General features: G+C 37.2%; 2 pseudogenes; one reads left to right on the top strand and one right to left on the bottom strand.

Moving 5' to 3' along the window:
- Window positions 1-20: 20 nt before the first annotated feature.
- On the bottom strand, window positions 21-8,316 carry LOC107521401 (annotated as a pseudogene).
- A 335-nt stretch (window positions 8,317-8,651) lies between these two features.
- On the top strand, window positions 8,652-9,877 carry LOC118611316 (annotated as a pseudogene).
- The last annotated feature ends 398 nt before the right edge of the window (window positions 9,878-10,275 follow it).

Below are 10,275 nucleotides of genomic sequence, written 5' to 3' on the forward strand. Positions count from 1 at the left end.
TCTATTTTTGGTAACATAGGTCAGAACCCTGGAGAGGAGAGAGGTAAAGTGAGATGACCTCAATGTTCTGCAGTTTTTCCTCCTCGAAAGCATTTCCTGATTCAAAATAGTTTGGAAGTGAGGTGCCAATATAAAGCAGTGTCTCGAAACTTGGAAACCGAGCAGAACTCTTGGCAAAATTTAGATTTTCACTTAACACCCCGAAGGGTAAACTGGAAATAGATACTTGTCTCAAAAAACTAAACAAAAGCTTAGACTCCTTTCAATCCTAAACTAGAATAAGGTAATTATCTCTTACTCTACTTGCCTGATGGAAAGCAAAACTAAGTTCTCTTTGAGGGGAGATAACATCCAACTGAATGCCAAATTATCTACCTAATTTGTCATCTGTAATAATTAGTATTCTAGCTAAAATTACCAAGATGTCAGGAGACAGTATGAAATAATCAAAACCAATATAAAATGGATAATAGGTAGAAAAATATATAGTAATTAATAAAATTTTTAAAAGAGAAAATAGATAGTAGATAGAAAATTAGTAGAAGCAGACATTGAAGTGACCCATATATTGTGATTATCAGAAATGGACTTTAAAGCAACTATTGAGGTCCTAACTAGAACAATAGGCACAAAAAGGAAAGTAAATGTATAACTATAGAAAAAAAACATAAAATTTTTTATCCGTAGATAATATGGAAATACAAAAGAATCTACAAATTTAGAATTCACATGTGAATTTAAAGTAAGTTCAAGCTCAATAGAATTTGTTTTCTATTTCCGTATACCGGCAACAGATACATTAAAAAGTGACATATAATAACATAAAAACATGTAAAAAAAATAAAGCTTTTAAAGAAAAATATAAGAATGTCATTATGACTTCAAAGGAAGCACAATCATGAAAAACAGTAACCATAAGAGAATATAACTGAGAAAGCTGAATATATTAAAATTTGAAACTTCTGTTCATCAAAACAGTATTAGGATAGTAATAACACACCAAAGTGGGGAAAGATGTGCCACATATAAAGCTAACAGACTCATACACAGAGTATGTACAGATCTCCTCCAAGCCAATAAGAAAAATCCAGACAATTCAATAGAAGAATGGGTAAAATACTTGAAAAGATATTCATAAAAGATGATATCCAAATGGTCGATAAGCATATGAAAATATTCTTAATTGCATTAGTCATTGTGGAAATGTGTATTCAAATTGCAATGGGATATACTGTATATTTACCAGAATGGCTAAAATGAAAGAGAGAAACTATGAAGTGTTAGTGAAGATGCGGAGCAACCAGTACTTTCATTCACCCCGGTGGAGGTATAAATTATGGCAACCACTTTGGGGAATTAGTTTGGCAATATCTACTATAGCTGAACATATGCATACCTATGACTCAGCAATTCTACCCATCAGAGATGCAAGTAAGTGTTTGCTGAAAGACGTGTACTAAAATACTCCTTAACAGCACTCTTTGTATCAGCTCCAAACTTGAAACTACAAAATGCCCATCAATCATTGAATGGATAAATGAATGAAATATTAGACAGTGATAATAATAAATTATTCATAACCAGACAAATTTCCCAAAAAGTAATATTGCATAAAAGAAACCAGACACAAAAGAGGACATATATGGTCAATAGAGTCTCAGGTGTCCCTCAATCATCTCTGCCTCTGATATTCATCTCCTTGTTTAAAATGTTCCCCGTGAGTGTGAACTAAACTTAGTGACTTACTTCTAATGAAAATGACAAAAACGACACAATGTCGCTTCTGAGATTAGGTTGCAAAAAGACTCTAGCTTTCACCTTGGGTGCTAGCTCTCTCTCTTTCATTTTCTCACCATGAAGAAAGCCTGTTGGCGTGGTGCGAGTTGCCCAATGTAGAGGCTCATGCGGCAAGGAACGAAGGGAAGCTTCAGTCTAACAACCTGTAACGGTCCGAATACTGCCGACCATCTGCCACCTGGACATTGATCTTCTCCCATTTGAGCCTTCAGGTGATGCCACAATCATAGCTGACCGCCTGACTGTAAATTTATGAGTTTGAGCCAGAGCTATCCAGCTAAGCCATGTGTGGATTCCTGACTCACAGAAACTGTAAAATAATAAATGTTTATTATCTAAAGCTGTGAAATTTTGGATTAATTTGCTATGCAGAAATAAGTAACTAATATGTTATCTGATTCCATTTTACAGGCATACAAAAGCAGACAAAACTAATCTATAGAAGTCAGGATAGTAGTTACCCTTAATGAGGGCCAAGAACTGGAAGGGAGAGCAAGTGGGATTTCTTGGGTGCTGGTTATGTTTTATTTATTTATTTGGGTGCCAGACACATAAGTGTGTTCAGTTTGTGAAAATTCACCAAGATATACACTTAAGATATGTACACGTTCCTATATGTATTTGTTATGGTTAATTCTATGTATCAACTTGACTGGGCCACAGAGTGCCCAGATATTTAATTAAACATTATTTCTGACTGTGTCTGTGAGAGTGTTTCTGGATAAGATTAACATTTCAACTGGTAGAACAGATTGCCCTGCCCAATGTGGGCAGAGAGCTTCCAATCTGCTGAAGGCCTGAATAAAATATGAGGCTGAGTAAGAAAGAATTCCTTCTCTCTGCCTGACTGTCTTCAAGCTGGGATATAAGTCTTCTCTTGACTTCATACTGTGTCTCAGACTGGAGCTATACCATTGACTCTCCTGAGCCTCTACTTCTCAGCCTCTGTTATTGTGTCAACTAATTCCTTATAATAAGCACTCACTTGCTCTCTCTCTCTCTCTCCCTCCATCCATAGCTGTCAGCTATGATTGAGGCATCACCTGAAGGCTTAAATGGGGGAAGATCAAAGTCCAATGTCCATCTGGAGATCTCTGACTTATTGTATTCAATACATTATACTTTAGTAATCAATTTCTTAAAGTAATTAATATGAAAATAAGTAAATGGAAAATTCCACCAGCAAACAAGTTTCATTTTAATAAATCAAATGGAAATTCTAGTCTTATAAGGACAATAACCAAAAATAAGAACACAATGAATGGAGTTAACAGTAGAATGACACTTAAGAGAGGTCAATAAACTGGAAGACAGGTAGATTTAAAGCAGAACAGAGAGACAAGAGGGTTAATGAACTAGAAATAGGTCTAGACTGAAGTATGCAGAGAGAGTAAACATATAAGATACAGAAAATAATGTAAAATACTGGTTAAAAATGTTTAACATCGCATAATTGGGGTTCGGAACAAGAGGAAAGGAGATTGACTACCAAGTTAGATATATACAAAGAAAGTCACATTTTGGCATCTCATAGTAAAGATGCTAAAAATTTAAGACAAACAGAAATCTTAAAAGTATCTAGAGAAAAAAAGATACATTATCTTCTAAAGGAACAATAAAATTGACAGAAGAAGTTTTGATAGAAAGGATGGAAGCCAGAAGAAAATGTGCTGAAAAAAAAATTGCCAACCTAGAATTCTGTAGCCAGTGAAAATATGCTTCATAAATAAAAATGAAATGAAGAAATGTCTAGACAACCAATAACAGAGAATTAGTTACTTACACGCCACTCTAGAAGGAATTCTAAAAGGAGTTCTTCAAGTATAAGAAAAATAATTCCAGGGTTAAGGGTAGAAATTCAGGAAAGATTAAAGAATGGCAGAAAAAGGAAATGTATATGTAAATCTAAGTGAGTACAGGCTGCATATAATAAAAACATTAATGACGTACAAGTTTTAAATACGCGTAGAATCAAAATATATGACAACGATATCATAAAAGTTGGGAGGAGAGTTTACCAGAGCAGACTCTGAAGCAAAGATCTGAGTTTAAACAACTTACTTGGGAAGTTAACCCAGGTAATATCAACAGGGGACCGGGGACATGAGGTAGGAAAGAGAGCCAGTGAAGTGTGCATAATACGGCCAATGACACTATGGGTAACCAGAGCTTAATCTAGTTTATAAACTCTGGGACAAAAGAAGAACGTGCACCTCAGAGTTAAACCCACTATAGGTGCAAAGAAGTTGGGAGATTTACCCATCAACTCTAGTCAGGAATTAATGGGTTAACGAGTAATCCAAGGAGCTTTTGATTTCACAGTATTTCTAACCTGCTCTGAGCTTATCCAAAGGAGCCCTCAGTCTGAGTAACAGATGCTGGGAGTTGTCAAATGAATTAACATGCATGGAAATGGTGTCAAGAGGGTTTAACTGGGGCATAGAAAGCATCTACTTCAGGAAAGAGAGAGCTGAAAACTTCAAAATTTATTTTTAATCATCTAGGAAGAAATAAAGGCACTAATTGTTTTAGACTCCAACAAATAAAAGATTCGTATTGTAATCTCCAGATTTTAAAAAGTAAAATAATATGTATTTAACAAGTTAGGAGAGGGGGAAAATGGATTGATAAAAATGATTTGATTAATCAAAAAGGAGGTAAAAATTTGAATAAATGAGCATAGAAGAATGGAATGAAAGAAAAACAAAGATGGTAGATTTTAATCTTTATGTATCACTAATGGCATAATTGTAAAAATATTACATATTCCAATTTAAAGACAAAGATAATCAGGTAGATCTCTAATCACTATGCTGTTCAAATGAAACTAATATATTATTGTATGCCAACTATAATTGAAAAAACTCATTGAATTGAACAATGTAAACACAAGCGATTAATTGTCTATTATATTTCAATAAAACCGGGGGGGGGAATCTAATGAGTCAAAGAAGTAATTGCAATAAAAGTTGGAAAATATTTTGAACTGAACAATAATGCAAATATGACATAGTGAAATTATTGTATGCAGATAAAACTGCTTTTTATAGCCTCAATGTTTATGATAGAAAAGAAGGCTGAAAATCAATGATATAAATATCCATTTTAAATGTTAATAAAAGAACAGCAGTAAACCAAAGAAAGTAGAAGAAAGAAAATAGTAAAGAGTAGAATAGAAACAAATGAAATTAATAAGCTGAAAATAAATGTATACTGAAATAACAAAGTTAAAATTAGTTCTTTAAAAAAGAATATTGAAATCTATGAACACCTGTCAAGATGGATCAGGAAAAGAAAGATAAATAACAAATTACCAGCATGATATTGACAAAGAGGATATCACAGCCAATCTTCAGACATTAAAAAAATAAGAAGACAATGAACTTTTATGCAAAGAATTTTTAAATTTAAATGAAATTAAAAAACCCACAAACAACCAAATATAACAAGAGAAAATAGAAACATCTGTTTAATAAATTGATTTTATAATTTAAAAACTCCCTCCCCCCCATAAAAACCCCTCTAAGTCCAGGTGGTTTTGCTAGTGAATTCTACTAAACATTTAAGAAGAATAAATATTTATTTTCAAGGACTACTTAAAGAAGGAGCACTTCCCAACTTGTTTTATGAGGACAGAATAACCTTGATTTCAAAACTGACAAGGATATTATAAGAAAAGTATAAGCCAATTTCTCCCAGGAATTTACATGTAAAAATCCTAAACAAAGTATTAATAAACTAAATCCAGCAATATAGAAAAAGGACAATATACAACAATGAAGGATTAAAAGACTGGTTTAATCAATTAATATAATTTTGCACAATCACAAATAAAGGAGAAAATCATGAGATCATATCAAAAGATGTCGAAGAATCATACAGGATTCAACACTTCATTATAAAAATTCTTAGCAAACTAAAAATAAATGGAAACTTCTTTTGTAGGGTATCTAAAAATATCTACTAAAAGTAAATAAAATACTTAAACCTCTATCAGAAATTGGTAATGAAAAAGATATGTTGGCTATCACTACTTCTATTCGACATTGTTCTAGAGGGTCTAGACAAGGTGCTAAGGCAAGCAAAGAAAACAAAGAAAACAAATGAATTGAAGAGAAGAAATAAAAGGGCTATTTTTACAAATAACATGATTGTATACATAGGAAATCCAAAGAATCACGAACCGTGATTTACTGAAGTAAATTTGGCAGAGTTATAAGATACAAAGTCAACAAACAAAAATTAATTATATTTCTATATCAGCAATAGCAACTAATAAAATTTTAAAAGACAAAAACATTCGCAATAGTATAAAACAGCAAATAACTAGGTATAAGTCTAATGAAAGATGTAAAAGGCCTCTGCAGTGACAGTAAAACACATTATTGAGGTAGAGATCTAAATAAATGTAGGGATATGCCTTGCTCATGAACTGGAAAACTCAATTTTGTAAATGTCAATTCCTCCCTAATGCAAGGCAATCCAAATAAATTCTAAACACCTAGAAGGTGTTTAGGGAAATTGGGAAGCTGATTCTAAATTTATATTATAGTAAGTGCCAAAAATAGCAGAGACAGCCTTGAAGAAGAAAGAACTTGGAGGATTTATAATACCAGATATCAAGACTAATTATAATATTACAATAATATGACTGTGATACTAACACAAAGATGAACAGAGAGTCTGGAAATAAATCCACACACACAGGATACAGACACACTATTTTATTATGCTTCCCAGATATTGGAGGTCTGTGGCAACTCTGTATGGAGCAAGTCTATTAGTATCTTCCTTCTTTCCTTCCTTCCTTCCTTCCTTCCTTCCTTCCTTCCTTCCTTCCTTCCTTCCTTCCTTCCTTCCACGCCCCAGGTGAATTGCTGGTCAGTAGCATCACGTATTCTTCCTGGCTCTCCTCTGTCACTCAGATGCTCTCATCACCTTCCTTCAGCTCATGAGTTGTCACCTTGCCCCCAATCTCCATGTCCTAGATGAAGTACAGCTCTAGGCCATACCTCTTCTGGGTTGTTCTCTTTGATCCAGATGATAGAGTTGTAGAATTTGGGTCAATGGATTCCAGGTCTTTCGGGGTTGGTCTCTTGTTGAGCATCTGCTTGTAGAAAGGAAGGGTGAAGGCTGTGTCAATGAACTTTCCATGGTACAAAGCCATAACAGTGAATCTGCCAATAAAGTGGAAGTAGGTGAGGTGGTCGGGGTTGATGGAAGAGGTAGGGTTGATCTGCAAGCAGTAATTGTTTTTCCAGGCATATTCAAATAAACAATACATGGGGTTGAGCACCTCGTAAGACAGGAGAAAAAACCTCTCTCTGGCAATGCTTCTGTAGTCCAGGCCCTCCTCGCTGCACATGATGATGTAGAGCCGGTGGCACAGGCTGTAGGATTTCATGTTCATGATCTGTTGGAAAGAATCCTCAGAAAGCATCTGCCTCGAAACACTGATCTTCATGTGGCTGGGAAGGGCATTTAAATGGCAGAGGAAATGGTTGATACTTCTACCTAAAACTTTGGCTGTAGGCACCAGGGTAACTTTGCCTGCTTCCTGACTCAAACCTCAAGCGAGAATCCTTAAAGGTGGCGGTGCAAATATTGTGGTCCACAAGGTAGTGCACCCCCTCGCTGGTGTACTGCATCTCCCACCCTGGGGGAAGAGCTAGTTCCTGGATCATCCCCTGGGTCCAAGTGTCCTCCCACTGGGCAGTGCATGTGTTATGATTAATGTAATACACCCACCCATTGTCTTATTTCTTCTCCCGGGCAGTCAAAGACGCACTTGAAGGCTAGTAGAGGAATCTTTGGCTGAAGTGCTGCATGGTGCCCTGGAGCTGATTCTGCTGTGACTGCTGCCGCTGGTAGGTCAGCACATACTCTGCTGTGGGCGCTGCCAGGTGATATTCTGAGTGCTGTGATCCACATAGTAAAACCTGCCTCCAGGGTATGTGTGTTTCACCCAGCCTGGAGGAAGAAGTTGTTCCCAGGTGGTGGTTTTGGTATTGCATTCAACAAAGTAGACACGCCTATTGGACAGTTCCGGCTGTTCCCATCCAGCATGCAGAGCATCGGGGACCTGACACAGCCACGGGGGGTTGCCATGTGCCTGAAGTGCTGGGCTGCTCTCCTTCAGCTGGCGTGGCTAGAGCAGAGAGAGACATTGTGGTGGGGTTCTGAGTAATACTTGATGTTGCAGCAGGTGGGGACGTCACACCAACAACATAAACAACGTAGGGTTCTTCGAGGTCAGTGACTGTAGCAGATTCGTCATTCACTGTGCCATTGGCCAAGCCACTGTGGCTTGGGTTTTTGGCCGGCTGGTGACGCCAGTTGCAGGGGTACCAGGGCTTTGCTCCCTGCTTGCTATGGCTATTCTGGCTGAACCACCCAAATGTCTGTGCATCCAGGATCTCCCGCCAAAAAAGTTTATGCTAGGGGTCTAGTGCTGGCTGTCCCACTGGATTCTCTCAAAGGTATCTGTGATCCATTTGTCACAGCACTGCCATTAGACATGCTTCCCAGATCAACAGTGGCCTGTTCAGATATTGGCACCTTTTTTTCTAATAGCATTTGTTCTTTTCATGGCTCTGTGTCACATTTTGGTAATTCTCATAATACTTCAAACTTTATTATTATGTATGTTATGGTAATCTGTGATCAGTGACCTTTGATGTTACTATTATAATTGTTTTGGGGCACCATGAGCCATGCCCATATAAGATGGTGAATCAATAAATATGTGAGTTCTGACTGCTTTACTTACTGGCCTTCCCTGTCTTCCTCTCCTCAGGCCTCCCTATTCCATGAAACACAACAATATTGAAATTAGGCCAATTAATAACCCTTTAATGGCTTCTAAATGTTCAAGTTAAAGGAATAGTTGCACATCTCTCACTTTAAATCAAAATCTAGAAATGATTAAGTTAGTAAGGAAGGCATATCGAAAGCCAAGGTAGGCCAAAAGTTAGGTTTCTTGTGCCAAACGGTCGAGTTGTGAATGCAAAGGAAAAGTTCTTGAAGGAAATTAAAGTGCTTCTCCAGCGAACACATGAATGATAAGAAAGCGAAACAACCTTATTGCTGATATGGAGAAAGTTGTAGTTGTTTGGATAGAAGGTCAAGTCTGCCACAACATTCCCTTAAACCAAAGCCTAATCCAGAGCAAGGCCCTAACTCTCTTCAATGCTATGAAGGCTAAGAGGGGTAAGGAAGATGCAAAGCAAAGCTTGAAGCTAGCAGAGGTTGGTTGATGAGGTTTAAGGAAAGAAGTCCTCTCCATAACATTAAAGCACAAAGTGAAGCAGCAAATGTGGATGTAGAAGCAAGTTATTCAGCGACCTAGCTAAGATAATTCATGAAGATGGCTACATTAAACAACAGATTTTCAATCTAGATGAAACAGCCTTATTTTGGAAGAAAATGCCAGCTAGGACTTTCATAGCTAGAGAGAAGTCAGTACCTAGCTTCAAAGCTTCAAAGAATAAGCTGACTCTCTTGTTAGGGGCTATAATGCAGCTGGTGACTATAAGTTGAAGCCAATGTTCATTTACCATTCTGAGAATCCTAGGGTCCTTAAGAGTGATGCTTAATCTACTCTGCCTGCGCTATATGAACGAAACAATAAAGCTTGGATGACAGCATATCTGTTTATAATATGGTTTACTGAATATTTTAAGCATACTGTTGAGAACTACTGCTTAGAAAAAAGATTTTTTTTTTTTTCAAAATATTACCGTTAATTGACAATGCACCTGGTCATCCAAGAGCTGTGATGGAGAGGTAAAAGATTAATGTTGTCCTGCCTCCTAACAATATTCAACCCATAGATCAAGGAGTAATGTTGACTTTCAGGTCTTATTATTTGAGAAATATATTTCATAAAGCTGTAGCTACCATAGGTAGAGATTTCTCTCATGGATCTGGACAAAGTAAATTGAAAACCCTCTGGAAAGGAATCATCATTCTAAATGTTAGTAAGAACATTTGTGAAGCTTCTAGTAAAGATAGCAGAGAAGATAAACACTATTCTTGCTTCCTCTCACTGACCACATCAAATTTACACTAAACTGCAGAACAACCATCATTAAGAATTGCTTGAAGTCTAGCCGAACAGAGTCCTATAACTGACCATATACAGAAGAAGCTACTTTGAGACCGGTTAGTAGGGGCGGAGATGCTGAATGGATTGGTCCTACGCTCGTGTGTGGCAGTTAAAAATCTGGAGGGATATCTTGGCTGCGGAGCTCTCCCCCGAGGATCCCCAAACTAGGCTCCCCAGTCTGGTGTTCCAGTGCCAGGAAGAGAAGTCCCCATAACTTCTGGCTGTGAAAACCAGCAAGGACTGTGACTGACTGAGACAGAGGACTGCTGGAGTCCCAGGTGTTTCTCTTAAAGAGCCGGTGTGCGTGAACTTACTTGCTGATGGACTCACTCGCTCTGAGCTCCAGCGCTGGGACAGCAGCTCAAAGGCTC

This window comes from Rousettus aegyptiacus, unplaced genomic scaffold (assembly GCF_014176215.1).
Source record: "Rousettus aegyptiacus isolate mRouAeg1 unplaced genomic scaffold, mRouAeg1.p scaffold_m13_p_14, whole genome shotgun sequence".
Lineage (NCBI taxonomy): Eukaryota > Metazoa > Chordata > Mammalia > Chiroptera > Pteropodidae > Rousettus > Rousettus aegyptiacus.